This window comes from Nomascus leucogenys, chromosome 3 (genome assembly GCF_006542625.1).
Source record: "Nomascus leucogenys isolate Asia chromosome 3, Asia_NLE_v1, whole genome shotgun sequence".
Taxonomy (NCBI): Eukaryota; Metazoa; Chordata; class Mammalia; order Primates; family Hylobatidae; genus Nomascus; species Nomascus leucogenys.
Window position 1 is genome coordinate 60842862 of NC_044383.1, and position 17548 is coordinate 60860409.

Sequence of the window (17548 nt, forward strand, 5' to 3'; positions counted from 1 at the left end):
GTAGGAAGACCAGAAATTAATATTGATGAGTTTAGAATCATAAATCCTAAGATGAGCAATCATTAACAAAATGATGGGGGAAAATGGAATTGTCTAACATTATACTTTAATCTTAATTTTGGCACTTTTTAAAAATATAATATCTTTAGTTAGAGTACGTTCCACAGGAAGATTTCAAGTGGTTAAACCGATCTGTTCCCTCATTTTCTTTTTGGAGGTTAATTTAGAATAGTCTCAAAAATTGGTTTGGGGACCTACAATGGTCCTCTGTGATTTGCATAATAAAAGTATATCTGTCTTTTGTCTACAGTTGTATATGAGTGTATGTGCGTAGGAAGGGCTTCATGCATGGCCATTTAGTTTAGTTGGTTAAGGCTTGAAGCTAATTAAGTTGAAAGCATGAAGTCTTCACTATATGGGCTTGTACCTTGGCCCTAACAGCTGCAGAATACATCCCACACCCTGACCAGCTGTCTTGAAAATTCATGTTTTTGGTTATAAGGTCAAGGCCACACAAGCTTATCGCTGAGGATGAAAAAGATTGCTCAAAGCAGATACCATGTTGATAGTCTGTCAGCTGCATCCTCTTAATACATGGGCAACCCACTGATTAGTCTTGAGCTGGTGTAAGGCTGGTTGCTTCTCTGGCTCATGACAACAAAGGCAGATGAACAGCAGTTTTGTTTCTCGATGTGAATGTCTCCTCATGTCTGTGAAGGGTCTCTGCTGAGAGTTCCTCTCAGTAGGTCTCTTCGTATGTGAGTATGTACATATTCTAAACTTATATCTGATCAGATAAGATTGCAATTTTTTTCTTTGTTTGTTCTTTCCTGTGCTCTTCTTGAAAAGCTGAGTTCAGTGAGTCATATTTAATCTTATATATCAGTTATTAGAGACTTTTGAATTCAAAGTAAACTTACCAATATAATATTGTCAATTAGTATATTGCTATTAATCTTAGAATTTTTCCAAGTTTTCCACGATGCTTGCATCTAAGATGCTAAGATGCTGAAATGACAAGTTTTGAAAGAGATTTTTTTTTTCTAAATGGCATAATCAGTGAATTATCTAGGCTACACTGTAGGAAGTGGCAGGCAAGAATACAGACTCAAGTTCTAGTGTGTGCTATGCTGTTCAGCAATTAAACTATCTTGAAGTAAGAGCATTTAATTTCTATAGGTCTTATTAAAATAATTGCTTTAGATAAGGTGACTTCTAAATTACCTTCAAAATAGAAAAATATTCTTACTTATTCACTTTATATTGAGAGTTGAAGCAAAAATATGTATTTTAGTCAGGATACACTAGTTGTGGTTAAGACAACAGACAGATCTGTGTTCCAAGTGTATTTCCCACTTACTGGTTGGGTAAGCTTGTACAATTTACATAACTTTAAAAACCTATCTCCCCATTTGTCAAACAAAGGTGAAAATCCATAAACAGGTTTTGGGAGGATTAATTTAGGGAATATATAAAGTACTTGGAGAGGTGAATGCCACATAATAGTAAAAAATGGTTGCCATAGTAATCTCTTTTTCTGCATTTTCTATATATGTTTATGTATATAAATAATTCCATTAATTAATAATGTAAGAATAAACATAACTGTTCCTCACATAAAATGCAACTTTACCCAACAGATACGTGTCTTTATTTGAGAAACATGACTCCACACCCACAATAACCTCTCTCACTGAGAGCAGAATGCCTGAAACTCCTGTATCAGCAGTTACTTTTTGTACTAACAGGGTCCTAAGGAACCAACCAGTCTGAATATCAGTGAGTCACACAGGCATTTATGGGCATTTAAGTGCGTGAGGGGACAAGTCCTTGTAGGACTGCTGCCAGGCTAGATGAATGTTGACAGCAGGAGAGGAAAATGGGTGAGTTGAGATTAGCAGCACTGGACCAGCTAAAAGGGCAGCCCCGGTAAAGCGCTACCTTGGGAAAGCTCCAGACTATCAAGTGCGACCGGGTACCTGGTCTAGGGAGGTGGTAAGGTGAAGGGGCATGAAAATAGAGTTGAACAACTCATGAACTGACACTCAATATAGAGATTATCTCATGTGAGTAATTTATCTCAGTATTGGTCAGTTTTTAAATAGAAATTCTTGGGCTTAGGGTAAACACAAAAACCAGGGTCTACTTACTCTGAATGGAGTCATGCACTAGTTAACTTTAAAAGTCAAATAATATTTTCCTCTAGAGTCTTTTGACAGGCATAAAGCAATTTTTCTCACATTAAATTATTCCTTTTATAACCTTTGCTTCCCTTAGTTATTTGAATTATGATGTGAATTTCTTCATTTAGCTGTTCTTTTTAGTATCAATGGCAGCTTTATAATGAAATACTCTTATTTCTCATTATAATTCATTAACCTAGCATTTTATAAACTTAATATTGTAAATCTCATTAATTTAAAATTCAGGAAAGAAAAAAATAGCACCTCCAATAAAGAAGTATTTACTGTACCTGATAATTCATTTTAACCACCGAAGAACCTGACATTGAGCCAATTTCCTTTTCCAAGAAAATAATTTATGAAAGAATCAAATGACTTGAAAATGGGTATGTTGAGCATGAGGGTTATTAAGGTTTATTTTAAATCTCACTTTTGTTTTGGTACATTTATATGGTGAACACTTGAACACTGGCTGCCACTGAAGTTTATCAGTAACCTGTTATGATAAAATGATGGTACCATGTCAGAGTCATTATGTAGCTATACCTGAGCCACAAAACAGCTCTGGGAATTGGCAGCTGAATATACTTTGGCAACACTGAAGACCCTGAAATAGTTAACCATACACTGGCTGTAGCTAGTGTCTTCCTACAACATTTTTCTGATGCTGGAACAGTATTGTTGAATAAAGTGGATGTGGCAGAGACTGCCAGCTAGTCTCCAAAATATTTTTCTTCTTCTTGGGAACACAGTAAGCCATATATTCCAGGCTTCTTTCTTGAAGTTAAGTATAGTTTTGTGTGATACAGTTTTGAACAACAGAATGTCCATTGAAATGATAGGTACCATTTCTAGGTCTGTGTAATTAAAATCTCCCACATTTACGCTTCCATGTTATTCTGTACTTTCTGTTGCCTGAAATGGGCCTGACCCCAAGGCAACAACTGAAGACATATTAAAGGTGTCAATATGTTTATCAACTGAGTTGCTGAATGACAGCATGGAAGAAGGCCATTCTGCCAAACATTTCACCTACTTGTTCTGTTAACATGAGGCAGAGAAAGGTATCTATTGTGTTTAGGCATCGTACACCTTTAAGGGGCTAATTCTTTTTTCTTGTTTTTGAGACAGAGTCTTGCTCTGTCGCCCAGGCTGGAGTACAGTGGCATGATCTCGGCCCAGCTTCCTGGGTTCAAGCGATTCTCCTACCTCAGCCTCTTGAGTAGCTGGGACTACAGGAGCCAGCCACCATGCCCGGCTAATTTTTGTATTTTTAGTAGAGATGGGGTTTCATCATATTGGCCAGGATGCTCTTGAACTCCCGACCTTGTGATCCACCCACCTAAGCTTTCCAAAGTGTTGGGATTACAGGCGTGAGCCACCATGCCCGGACAAGGGGCTATTTCTTACAGTAACTAATGTAGTGAACTCTCTAGTTTCAGAAACTACTCTTTTAAGCTACTGATTTATTTGTTTTTGCGTGTGTGTGTTTGATTTGCCACAGCGTCAGCTAGTCCATCTAGATGATCCAAAAAAACACAGAAAATGTAAGTTCATAGGTTTACTTTATTATTTTGTGAATTGATGGGGGTATTTAGCAAGGAATAAAATCACTGAAAAAGTATCCAAATACAACCTACTGGGCAAAAGGTAACTGTTTTTTGAGAGTAAAGCAAGTCTGCATAGAGACAAGAGGAAATAACTTTGGATGGTTATAAATGTTTGCATTAAGATTCCACGTTGAAACTCACAAAATGCAGGAGTTATAAGCAACCACACTGGTCATCTATTTTAATTTCACATTTGAGGCTCAAAAAGATCTTACCACAAAAAAAAAAAAGAAAAGAAAAGAAAAGAAGCACCACTGCATCGGTGGGATGAGAAGTAAAAAGATATTTTCTATTGGAAAAAGATACGATTTTTAAAAAGGAGGAAACCACCAGTGAGGGATTGAAATCGGTTCTGTACTCAATGACATCACTGACCCTGTAGAAAATATTATGTATTCAATGTAGGTAATGTGTTTATACAAACAGAAAGTGCCACAAAAGGCAGGGCACTATTCAAAGTAGAAAGATAAATTTTCTCTTCTATCTAGCTATGCATGTCACCAAAATCAACTATTACTGGAAGTCCTGGGCTCTAAATATGGCTATGGCTACTAAAGGAAATAAAGAAGTTTCAAAGCAAAGGAACTAAAATGATCAAAGGAAAAAAGTTAAAGAGTGAAGAAAATATGAATTCTCCATTTTGAAGAAGAAAAAATAAATGGTGGGTTGAGAATCACCAAAAGAAAAACAACTATGAAGGCAATTTTTAGAAGAAAATGGATTTGTTTATATAATGCCAAATATATAGACATATAGAAGTAGATGATGAATTTAATATTAAATAAAAGAAACTCATTACTCTTCAGTGTAGTAGGATGTATGTTTCTGCTTCATAAAACATCAGTAGCATTTAGCATAGGCTGCTCCACATATAAAGGAGAGCTTATTTACATTTTAAGTGCTACATTTATAGAGAAAAGTTGTAAGTGTACATTCTCTCATTTTTTTGAGGTTATCATCATGGATTATAACTGTGCTTCTCAGAAATTATTTTTTGGTGCCAGCATTACATACAGAATATGAGAGAGATAAACCAATGTTTTATTCAGGATGACATTTCTTAAGTTCTAAATTTTTTTATGGCTACTATAGTTTGCATCCTATTTACAACTACATACATATATTTATGTATATACACACACAGCCATGCCTACATATCTATGTCCACACCCACACACATAAACACAAATTTATATATGCACATATACATATATTCATACTAGGGGTATATTTCTGACACTACTGCTTTTCAATAAAGAGTGTCCTAGGAAAGAGATATCACAAGTTATTTAATTTTGGTTCCTGTGATTCTCTGCTTTCCCTGGTGAAGGCTAAATCAAAGTTATGTCTTCGTACATTTCCTTGAATTTCATTTCAATCACACAGGGAATCTTTTGTAGAGGGAACATTTGCTGTTTTACTTTCTGTTTATGGCTACAGACTAACTTGTTACGACTTTTCCAAATTCAACACTTGGCATTTTTTTCTTGTTCCCCTGATAGTCCCTATAGTCTCTTTTCCTGGATATTATGAACCTTTTATTTTCAGGCAGGTTTTTGATAACCATAAGTCAAAAAACATAAGTTGCTGAATTTTCCAAGTTAAGAGTTGAAATTGGTCCTTTGGTATGATTTAGATGCATGAAACTGCAAATTCCTAATAATTAATGAGTTTAACTTGCCGGATTTTTTTGAGCTGACACAAAATTTTTCTTAATAATGAAATAAAAAGTATAAATGCCATGTTGTCTGTACTTAAAAAATTCATACATAGAAACTAATTCATGTATAGCTTTTTCCCTTGCTTAATATGACAGTACATTTATTCTGATGAATTAAGAGACATGGTTTTTACAAAGGTAACTACATTTTTCTTGGCATTAAATTAGCTTATAGAGGACATCTTAATGGACTCTATTGAAATCAATGTCACTAGGTGAAAATCTGTAAACACTATATTTAAAGAGGCTTGATGTAATGCATCAAAATCTCCACCAAAAAAAAAAAAAGTAGTTGTGATTTCTGCTGAATAGTACTTACATCTGTTAGGCTGCTTCCAGAAGAAAATAGAAGATAAGAAGTCTATAATGGACAACGAACTCACTACTTAGCATAATCAGCTCTGTTACTTATTTGGAATTTTAAAAGCTTCTTTTTATTATTTTAACATCCATTTGGGCAGCTGATTCTTCATGACTCTATAGAATACATCAGGGTCCCTTTTAAATGAAATGCTCAATGTATTGAAATTTATACCCCTCAGAAAATAATGTGAAAATACATTATATTTCCAGAAAATAATAAAAAACACTAAAACAGAGTTTGTTTTATACCACAAATGACACTTACATTTAGAAAAAATGCATATGAAAACCTATGTAATCAACCTTCTTTAACTTACTGTATTCCATGGAGATGTTGCTCTTCAATTCCTTTTGAAACACAGCCATCTAGCTTATATTTCCATATTTCCTTTTATTCATGTATTGTGTATAATGTTGAAATTATTCTCCAATTATTTTAGGTATATATATAAACACACACCACATATATATGTATATATACATACACACACCTAAGGTTTTCTAATTGAGGGTTCATATATATATATATATATGTTTCTGCTTCATAAAGCGTCAGTAACTTTATGAAGTAGTAGAGAACCTTACTAAGTTCATGAGGCAGAAACCATCCTTTCAATTTCTTGTACCATCCTGTACTCTTTCCAAACTGCCTAACTTTTACTACTGAACTAAGAAAGGTAGTAAGAATCATTTCTGCAATATGAGATACGAAGTGCTATGGGGATTACAGGGAAGTAAAAGCTATGGTCCCCAATCCCAAATATGTTTTCACAGTGCAATTGGCAAAACAATACACAACTTAGCTGAGACAACAATGTAATGTGTGGTGGGCAGTGTAAACAATCAGTGCTCTAAAAGATATAGGAAGTTACAATGATGAGGAAATGCTTCCTGGAGAAAATAGGATTTACCCTGAACCCTCAGTAAAGGTTAAGAATTGAACTGGTGGACGAGGATAGAGAGCATAAATGGTGACTAAAAAGGGAGGGAGAATGGAGTGGATGGTTTGTAGAGAGAGTGTTTATTTAAAGCATATTCAAGAGGGCCAGTTCTCAGAGTCCCATTTAAATCCTTGTGCTTCAATTCGCAATTGCAAAAGTATGGAACCAACCAAAATGCCCATCAACCAATGAATGGATAAAGAAAATGAGGTATATGTATACCATGGAATACTACTCAGATGTAAAAAGCAGCAAAATAATGGCATTTGCAACAACCTGGATGGAGATGGAGAACATAATTCTAAGTGAAGTAACTCAGCAATGGAAAACAAAACATCTTATGATCTTACTTATAAGAGGGAGCGAAAATATGAAGAGGTAAAGGCATAAGAATGATACAATGGACTTTGGAGACTTGCGGGGAAAGGGTGGGATGGGGGTGTGGGATAAAAGACCACATATTGGGTACAGTACACTGCTTGGGTGACAGGTGCATCAAAATCTCAGAAATCACTATGAATGAACTTTTTCATGCAACCAAACACCACCTGTTCCCCCAAAACTTTAAAATAAAAATAATAAGAAAAAAAGAAATTTTCTTTTTTTGTTGTGTCCCTGCCGGGTTTCAGTATCAGGATGATGCTGGCCACATAAAGTGAGTTAGGGAGGAGTTCCTATGTTTCTATTGTTTGCAATAGTTTCAGAAGGAATGGTACCAGCTCTTCTTTGTACCTCTGGTAGAATTTGGCTGTGAATCCATCTGGTCATGGGCGTTTTCTGTTGGTAGGCTATTAATTACTGCCTCAATGTCAGAATTTATTATTGGTCTGTTCAGGGATTCAACTTCTTCAGTCAAATCATGAGTGAACTCCCATTCACGATTGCTACAAAGAAAATAAAATACCTAGGAATACAACTTACAAGGGATGTGAAGGACCTTTTCAGGGAGAGCTACAAACCACTGCTCAAGGAAATAAGAGAGGACACAAATAAATGGAAAAACATTCCATGCTCATGGATAGAAAGAATCAATATCATGAAAATGGCCATACTGCCCAAAGTAATTTGTAGATTCAATGTGATCCCATCAAGCTACCATTGGCTTTCTTCACAGAATTAGAAAAAACTACTTTAAATTTCATGTGGAACCAAAAAAGAGCCTGCATAGCTAAGACAATGCTAAGCAAAAAGAACAAAGCTGGAGGCATCACGCTACCTGACTTCAAATTATACCGCAAGGCAACAGTAACCAAAACAGCATGGTATTGGTACCAAAACAGATATATAGACCAATGGAACAGAACAGAGTCCTTAGAAATAACACCACACATCTATAACTATCTGATATTTGATAAACCTGACAAAAACAAGCAATGGGGAAAGGATTCCCAATTTAATAAATGGTGTCTAGAAAACTGGCTAGCCATATGCAGAAAATGGAAACTGAACCCCTTCCTTACTCCTTATACAAAAATTAACTCAAGGTGGATTAAAGACTTAAACATAAGACCTAAAACCATAAAAACCCTAGAAGAAAACCAAGGCAATGCCATTCATGACACAGGCATGGGGAAAGACTTTATGATTAAAACGCCAAAAGCAATGGCAACAAAAGCCAAAATAGACAAATGGGATCTAATTAAACTAAAGAGCTTCTGCACAGCAAAATAAACTATCATTAGAGTGGACAGGCAACCTACAGAATGGGAGAAAATTTTTGCAATGTATCCATCTGGCAAAGGGCTGATATCCAGAATCCACAAGGAAATTAAACAAATTTACAAGAAAAAAACAAACAACCTCATCAAAAAGTGGGTGAAAAATATGAACAGATACTTCTCAAAATAAAACATTTATGTGGCCAACAAACATCTGGACAAAACCTCATCATCACTGGTCATAAGAGAAATGCAAATCAAAACCACAATGAGATACTACCTCATGCCAGTTAGAATGGCAATCATTAAAAAGTCAGGAAACAACAGATGCTGGAGAGGATGTGGAAATAGGAACGCTTTTACACTGTTGGTGGGAGTGTAAATTAGTTCAACCATTATGGAGGACAGTGTGGGAATTCTTCAAAGATCTAGAATCAGAAACACCATTTGACCTAGCAATGTGGGTCTATAGATTCTATAAAAGTTGGTTATAAACAATTAGTGTAGATTATTTACTGGAAAGGGAAAATGTAACGAAACAGAGTCTATAATCCCAAAAGATTATAAAGCATTCTACTATAAAGACACATACACACGTACGTTTATTGCAGCACTGTTCACAATAGCAAAGGCTTGGAACTAATCCACTTGCTCATCAATGATAGACTGGATAAAGAAAATGTGGCACATATACACCACTGAATACTATGCAGCCATAAAAACGGATAAGTTCATGTCCTTTGCAGGGACATGGGTGAAACTGTAAACCATCATTCTCAGCAAACTAACACAGAAACAGAAAACCAAACACCGCTTGTTCTCTCTCATAAGTGGGAGCTGAACAATGAGAAAACATGGACAGAGGGAGGGGAACATCTCACGAAAGGGCCTGTCAGGGGGTGGGGGGCTAGGAGAGGGATAGCATTAGGAGAAATACCTAATGTAGATGACGGGTCGATTGGTGTAGCAAACCACCATGGCACATGTATACGTATGTAACAAACCTGCATGTTTGGCACATGTATCCCAGAACTTAAAGTATAATTAAAAAAAAAAAAAAAGGAAGGCAGTTAAAACGTACTTGTTATAAAATTTAAATAAATAGCTCATTTTATAGTATATAGTATATAGTATTTTCCACTTGAAATTGTTGTATATTTTCTATGCAATTAAAACCATTTCAAGATTGGGCATTCCAGGTGGATGACTAGAAGCAGTGTGAACCCCCAAAACTTGAGATAGGTCTCAGAAAAAAAAGAAAAAAAAATCCTTGTGCTTTAACTGTGGAGACACACATAGAAACTGTACTCATTGAAATTACATACCATGGACTTGTATTCAAACCTAAGTTACTTTCTTCAATATTATTTGGTGTTAGACATACTAGGAATTTTCAATGTCATTTCTTGATCCCGTTTTAGTTAAAGACAATTTCCAATATTAGCTTTCATGACTTGCTTTGACTTCTGCAATAATTTCATGATTTCTAACTAAATATCTTATACTGAAAGGGTATTTAGTTGAACATTCTTTTTTTTATTTCAAGCTAACTTATACTAGATTTTAATACTGAAATAATTAATGGCTATATTCCAACATTTGAAGTTCATGTCTTCTTTTTAAAATATTATTCTGTTTTAGTGGTTCTTAACTTTCATTTGGAGATTTTATTTTCTTATGAAAAGTAATTAAAATTTGAGGAAAAATGAGCAAAAACCCCTATGTCTTACATCATTTAAATAGTGAACATCAAATAAAAAAATGTTCAGAGAGGCCTCTGGTAGGATTTGCTAGGTGGAAGAACCACTAAAAGATATATCTTTCATATATCATTTACATATGCCAGGAGGGCATAATGACAGGCATTAAAGAGCCGAAATCATTGTGTCATTCAAGAAAAAAGCTGAGATACTGATCCACATTAGAATTTGTTAAATCAAGTTTACAACTTAATAATAATGGGTAAATACTTGGAAAAAGCCCCAAGAAACACAATGCATAACTACTAAAACCAGTGTAGTTAAAAAAGACAATAAAAAAGCTTTAATCCAAAATAAAGAAACAGAGGAAGAAAAAAGAGCCCAGTTGGGGGGCTGAATTTCTATTTTGAATTGACTAAAGTAGATTTGGAAGCCCAGTTGAGGGGTTTCCAAATCTACTTTAGTCAATTCAAAATAGCATCCTCCTCTTTCTTGGAAGAATACTAGTGTCAGTGAGGGATAATTGCATGGGGGCTGACAAATATGATTTGGGTGAAAATGTGTTCAGAATTGGGCATACTAAGATAGCCAAGACAATGCATTACAAGAATGAAATACAGCTGCTATAGTCTGAATACTTATATAACCCCAAAATTCATATGTTAAAATCTTAATGGCCACCATGATAATTTTTAGGAGGTGGAACCTTTGAAAGGTGACTAGGTCATGAGGATGGAGATGTTGTAATTGGGATTAGTACCCTTTTAAAAGAGGCCCAAATGAGCTCATTCTTCCTTTCCACCATGTGAGGACAGAGCAAGAAGACACCATCAGGAAAGTAGCCCTCACTAGACACTGAATCTGTTGGCTGTTTGATGTTGGACTTCTCAGCCTCCAGAACTGTGAGGAATAAATTTCTGTTTTTTCCAAGTTACCCAGTTGATAATATTTTGTTATAGCAACCTGAATGGACTAGGACAAGGGATTTTCCAGTATTTCTGTAGCCAACTAGATTCTATAAAAGTTGGTTATAAACAATTAGTGTAGATTATTTACTGGAAAGGGAAAATGTAACGAAACAGAGTCTAGGAAAGATATTCCAGGAGAGGACTGATACTACATTTCTGCACTAAAAAGAATTCATACAGTACAATTCTTTTTCTATTTTGTGCAATATAAAGACTCGATTAGTTCATCAACAGCTGTAGTTCAGTGAAATTACATCATTTACACCTGATCTGAACTAGTGTCTGAGGTTGATTCACATAGAACCAAGACTGATGCTGAGATTACAGTGTGTGTAACCTGGGAAGCAATAATGTAGTAGCATATGTGTAGCAATTTTAAGAATGAAATATTTTAATTTTATATTTTCACTTTGTGATATTCTTCTCAGTCCATTGACTTAAGAAGGTCAATATTTTCTTAAGACTTTTCTATGTAACACCCTCTTCTTCCAATGTTCTTATGTTTTTTTTTTCAAGCTCTTTTAAACTCTTTTCTCCTTATTTTTCATTGATTTCTTCACTTAGGCTTATTTTATTCTTCATCTTAATTCCTATTCTTTCTTAGATGCTATTCTCTAACTTCCTTATTCTTTCACTTTTCTGTTTTTATTTCATGTGCATCATCTGCAATTTTAAAAAGCTCCAGTGCATTCCATAGGCATTAATTTAATTCCATGCACATACCCAGAATTCCTTCTCTCTACTAGTGAGTAGCTGAAGTTTTTGCCACCTTACACACTAATTATGTGGTTTGGCCAAATTACTTGGCTTCTGCATTTCAAATGAACATATGTGTCTAAAGAAGATAATAGTAATGCCCACCTCATTAAGCTGTGAAGGTGAGTGTAGAGGGTTAAAACATGGCTACTGTTCATAATTATCAAAAGTAATTTACATTCTAGTGATATTTCAGAAAAGTAAATAACTTACCCTAAGAAAAGGATTACTAAAATGAGTACCACATGGGGAAAGGACTTATAACTTGAAACGAACTGGTCTATCGGTTGCATGAAGACTTAGATGAGACCCAATTGTCTCAGTGCTAATTCTGCAACCTGAAGTGAGAAGACATTCAATATATCTAAGTTGATCCTTAGGTTTTTATTCAGGCAAATTATTTTAAAGTTATAAGGAACATGGGAATTATAGTTAATGTGAAATTGGGATATGAAGGTCCCTAGACTGGAATAACCAAGTTCCTTGAAGATGGTCTGAAAATAGTCAATTTAACAAAGCTAAACCTACATTTTGAAAAAGAGTCAGAGGAGAAAATAGTACCATTTTATTTACATTTTTATTGTGTGGCTCGTTGAGAAAGTACTAAAAATAGACTGCTTGGCTTTGAGCCTGGATTGATGATTCCTGGAGTTGTTTGATTTTCTTTTGGAGTGGGGTGGGTTTATATCTACCGTATGATTTATCCAACGGCAGAAAAAGACCTCAGTAGAAAGTCTATGATTACAGTTATTATGTATTACAGGCAGCGAAGGAACATTTTAAGTTATTGATATTACTGTTACAGAATAAATCATTGTCTTCAAGTCATAGACCACAGGATCCCCTAACAGCTTTCTTCACTTAAACTGAGGCTTTACATTTTAAGACATGACTCTAAACTGCGGATTTTGTCATTTTGGCTTTGGGGAATTAAGTCTTTAGTAAAATTGATGTAGCAAAGATACAGAAATACACTTGACTTTCAAATAAAGGGATAGATCTTAGATGCTCTCTTATGAGTAGACAGGTGACAGTGAACATAAGAAGATGAGGTGTCCTAAATACTGATAATGGGTATAGACACTTCACAGTCAGCTGGCACCTTTCACAGATTGGGTACAGCCCATCTACAATTTCTCACTGCAAAGAGAGTAACTAATATTTTTTTTACAAAATGAAGAATCTGTCCATATATGAACATACCATACTGACTCTTAACATTTCATTTCTTTTCTCTCTAGAGAGATGGCTTTAGTGTCTCTTTGTGGGGTAAATATGAAGGAGACCTTTAAAGACATCTATGTCCAAATGCCATGCCAGAAAAAAAAAACCCAAAAAAACAAAACTATTATCTTGGCTGTAGCTTTGCTCTGTTGGTCCCACCTCATACAAATTCCCAGGTCATGGGAACATTCATGTAGTATAGTTTTAACATTTACAGTTGTGTAATGCTATCTTGCACCCAAGTTGTTCTCAATATCCAGAATTTTTTAAAAGAGGAATCACACCTAAATAAGAGGTTAGTATATTTTGGAATAAACCTGGATTTTTGTAGTGCAAAAAAGGCAAGGAGGGAAAGATCATTTTTTATTTGAATACGATGATCCAGCTATGTTTTGTGCATCACACTGAGTATACTTTGAGTGATTTATATTTTATCCTCATTTTTAGAGAAAAGCAAGACACAGAAAAGTCAAATGACACGTCCCAAGTCACTCAGTTACTGAATAGAAATTGGAATTGAAGCTAAATTTGTCATTTCAAACTTAGAGAAATAGCCAGACCACCACACCCTCACTTGGTGATTAAAGAAAGGACAATAAGCAGGAAATGATTCCACAGTTCTGTGCCATCCTTTTCCCTCTAGTATTGGATAAATTAATACTTATTGATTGTCTAAAATATATGAAGACATAATTTGGTTTGGAAGTCTAAATAAGAGAAATAATAAATACAATGTGTTTTGGTGGGCTTGTGATGAATGTTTTAATGCCACTTCAGGGCTACAATTTTTAGAATTGAGAATGGATCAAGGGGTCCTGCAACCAGGAAAATTTTAGTCAGGAAACTGGATGCTAATCTTCATTGTTAGCTGAAATTCTGAAGTGTGATAGGGAGACATGTTGAACACATATCCCCATGGTGGGAACAGGGAAGACTGACATCTCACTTTTGCTTCCCACACACTATTCTCAAAAGTTCCTCTTCTCTCTCCAGCTTCCAACCCAATCTCAATTTCCTATACCCTTAGGTATATCTGGGGGCAAATTCCAGCAAAGCAATTCTGTCTCATATTCTACTAGGGAAGAAGAGGGTCTGGACTGAGGAGAGAAAGAGTCCTTTAATTTAGGAGCTAATGAGTTAACTCTATTGTTGTCATCATAGAGTTCCCTCTAGAGCAATCCAGCACATTCGGCTTAGAGTTGGAAAGGTCAAACTCTAAACGAAGGTAAGTGTGATGGTTAATTTTAGGTGTCAACTTTACTAAATTAAGGGATACTCAAATAGCTGATGAAGTGTTGTTTCTAGGTATGTCTGTGAGGGTATTTCTGGAAGAGATTGGCGTTTAAATCAGTAGACTGAGTAAGGAAGATCCACCCTCCTCCAATGTTGGCAGGCATCATCTAATAAGCTGAGCACCCAGATAAAACAGAAAGGTGAATTCTCTCTCTCTCTTCTAAAGATGGGACATCCCTCTTCTCTTGCCCTCAGATATCAGAACTTGAGTTTCTACTACTTTCTAACCCTGGGACTTCCACAGCAGCCTGCCAGGTTCATAGACCTTTGGCCTGAGAATGACAGCACTGGCTTCTGCAGTTCTGAGGCCACTGGGCTTGGACTGAGCCACTCTACCAATGTTCCTGGTTCTCTAGCTTATAGATGGCCTATTGCGAGACTTCTCCACTATTGTGTGAGCCAATTCCCCTAACAAACTTCCTCTCATATGTCTTTATCTATGTATGTATGTATGTGTATGTATGTATGTATCTATCTATGTATCTATCTATCTATCTATCTATCTATCTATCAATCATATCATGTCCTATTGGTTCTGTTTCTCTGGGGAACTCTAATACAAAAAGGAAGGGAATTTCTTGATATTATGTACCATCCTATATTACAAATTATTATGTTAGGTTTTATTTGTAACTAGTCCATATTCAGAAATATACTTAATGCATATTCAGAAACAGTAACTGGGGCGAAAAGCACAGGAAGTACAAATTAAAAGTCATGGATGTGACTTTGACCCAAATGTTGGAGAAAACACAAGATTCTTCATCCCATTACTGCTTCCTCAATTCACTGAAATGGCATACAACATATCCTTAAGAATGGGAACCAAGGGCCAAGTTCAAATCTTGAGAACATGGTTAGATGGAAATGGCTGAAAGAGATACCAGAACAGAACAAATTGCCTTCAAAGTGGGAGGTAAGCAATGTTGTTTTTAAAAAAGCATTACAGAACTTTCGAATTCATTAAATACATTAAATAAAGGGTGGATTGGGTTAGTCAGATCTCCCCTTTTCTTTAGATATTGTCTTAGCCTGTTTGGGCAACTTTAATAAAATACTATAGTGTGAGTGGCTTATAAACAACATAAATTTATTTCTCAGAGTTCCGGAGGCTGGGAAGTTCAAGATCAAGGTGACAGCAGATTCAACGTCTCATGGAGGCCTGCTTCCTAGTTCATAGACAGTCCCTTCCAGCATGTCTTCACATGGCAGAAGGGGCAAGGGATCTCTGTGGTGTTTCTTTTTTTTTTTTTTTTTTTGAGACGGAGTCTTGCTCTGTCACCCAGGCTGAAGTGCAGTGGCGCGATCTCGGCTCACTGCAAGCTCCGCCTCCTGGGTTCACGCCATTCTCCTGCCTCAGCCTCTCCGAGTAGCTGGGACTACAGGGCCCGCCACCACGCCCGGCTAATTTTTTGTATTTTTAGTAGAGACGGGGTTTCACCGTGGTCTCGATCTCCTGACCTCGTGATCCGCCCGCCTTGGCCTCCCAAAGTGCTGGGATTACAAGCGTGAGCCACCGCGCCCCGCCTCTTTTATAAAGGCACTTATCACAATCGTGAGGTCTTAACCCTCCCAAAGTCCCCACCTCCTCATACTCTCAGCTTGAGGGGTGAGATTTCAACATATGAATGTGAGGGACAAAAGCATTCCGACTATAGTAGTTGTACACAAAGCAATTGAGTTAAAGCCCGAGAAATCTCCCAGAGAAGTGCTGATCTGTCTGGGGAGGGCTCCTTGTACGTGCTTAGGAGCTGAAGTAAGAAGACGAATAGAAGCTAAGGGAACTCTGGACTTCTGCAAATGATATAAAAGGATTACACAAACAGGGAAAGGTAACACTGTCCAAGAGGGATGTTAGGTTGGCAATTGGCTGGTCTGCCTGCCTGTCCCTTGCCTGTGGACCCTAAGAGGAAGCCTGCTTGTCAACACCTCTGCCTGGTGATGTAGACCCTGCAGTGATCCTTCCCACCCAAAAGGATGCTATCAGGAGAAAAAGACTTCCACCATACATAAGATTCCTCCAGCCAGCCATCTATATGTTAAGAAGCTATATTCTTCATCCATAAATATGGACTGACAACTGAGCATCTTAAGGCATTTAAAGAAAAAAAAACAACGGCAAAACTAAAAATCAGGAAATAGAAATAGAATAGCAGACTCTAGAGGAAACAGAAAAAAAATTAATTTGGTGAAGAAAAGAACTTCACATTTTTCTAATTGTTTTCCTCAGGATATTTGATAGCATATTGCATATATGGAAAAAAGCAATAACATGCTATATAGAAAGAATAAATCAAAAAGTAGAAAATATCCTTGGAAATTGAAATTATAATTGTCTTAACTGTTTAGAAATTCAAAAGATCTGCTCAATAATAGACTGAAGAAGACTGAATACTGAATTAGTGATCTGAAAGATAGCCTACATTAATTTGTCAGTCTCTATAAAGTTATGTAAACCTGACAACATTCTTCTAATATAGGTATTAATGTTATCCTTGTTTTCTAGATGAAGAATCACATACACACTGAGATGAAGTAACTACCTCAAGGTCACAGAGCAAATTAAGTTGGCCGCTACAGAATTCTAACTCAGATGGTCTGTAGTGCAGAAAAAGATAAATATGTAGAAATTATAAAATTAAAAATTAAGAGGCATGAGAAATACAGAAATCCCACCAATTCATGTAACAGAAGTGTTAAAAATTATGAGATAATAAAGAATAAATAAAAAGAGAAATAAACAAATAATGGCATTTTCAATGGGACATAAAAAGATCAGAATCTTCAGCTACATGAACAGGTGTTTTGGAAAAAAAGACATTCATTTGGACAACAAATCTATGTAAAATATAAAGATAAAGATATGTCAAAAATTACAGAGTTAAAATGTCACCTACAAAAAAACAAAATTCAGAGTCATGCAGTGTTGCATGGTTGGGGTCAATGATGCCTCTAATGTTTATAGGAAGGATAATTTCATCCTACAAGTGTATTTTCAGGTAAGGTATTAATTAAGTGAAAATGTAAGGAAGAGATATTTGTAAAGAAGGCAAATTATGTAAGCCCCCTTTTCAAAACCTTCCACTGGTTCTTTACTCCAAGTAATTAAGTCCTTATAAAGGTCCATAATGC

At 35.9% G+C, this 17548-nt stretch overlaps 1 protein-coding gene across 3 annotated transcripts in view; it reads right to left on the bottom strand.

Moving 5' to 3' along the window:
* Positions 1-17548, bottom strand: part of ADGRB3 (adhesion G protein-coupled receptor B3) — a 753297-nt gene that overhangs the window by 254512 nt on the left and 481237 nt on the right. The gene's annotated exons all lie outside the window — the stretch shown is intronic.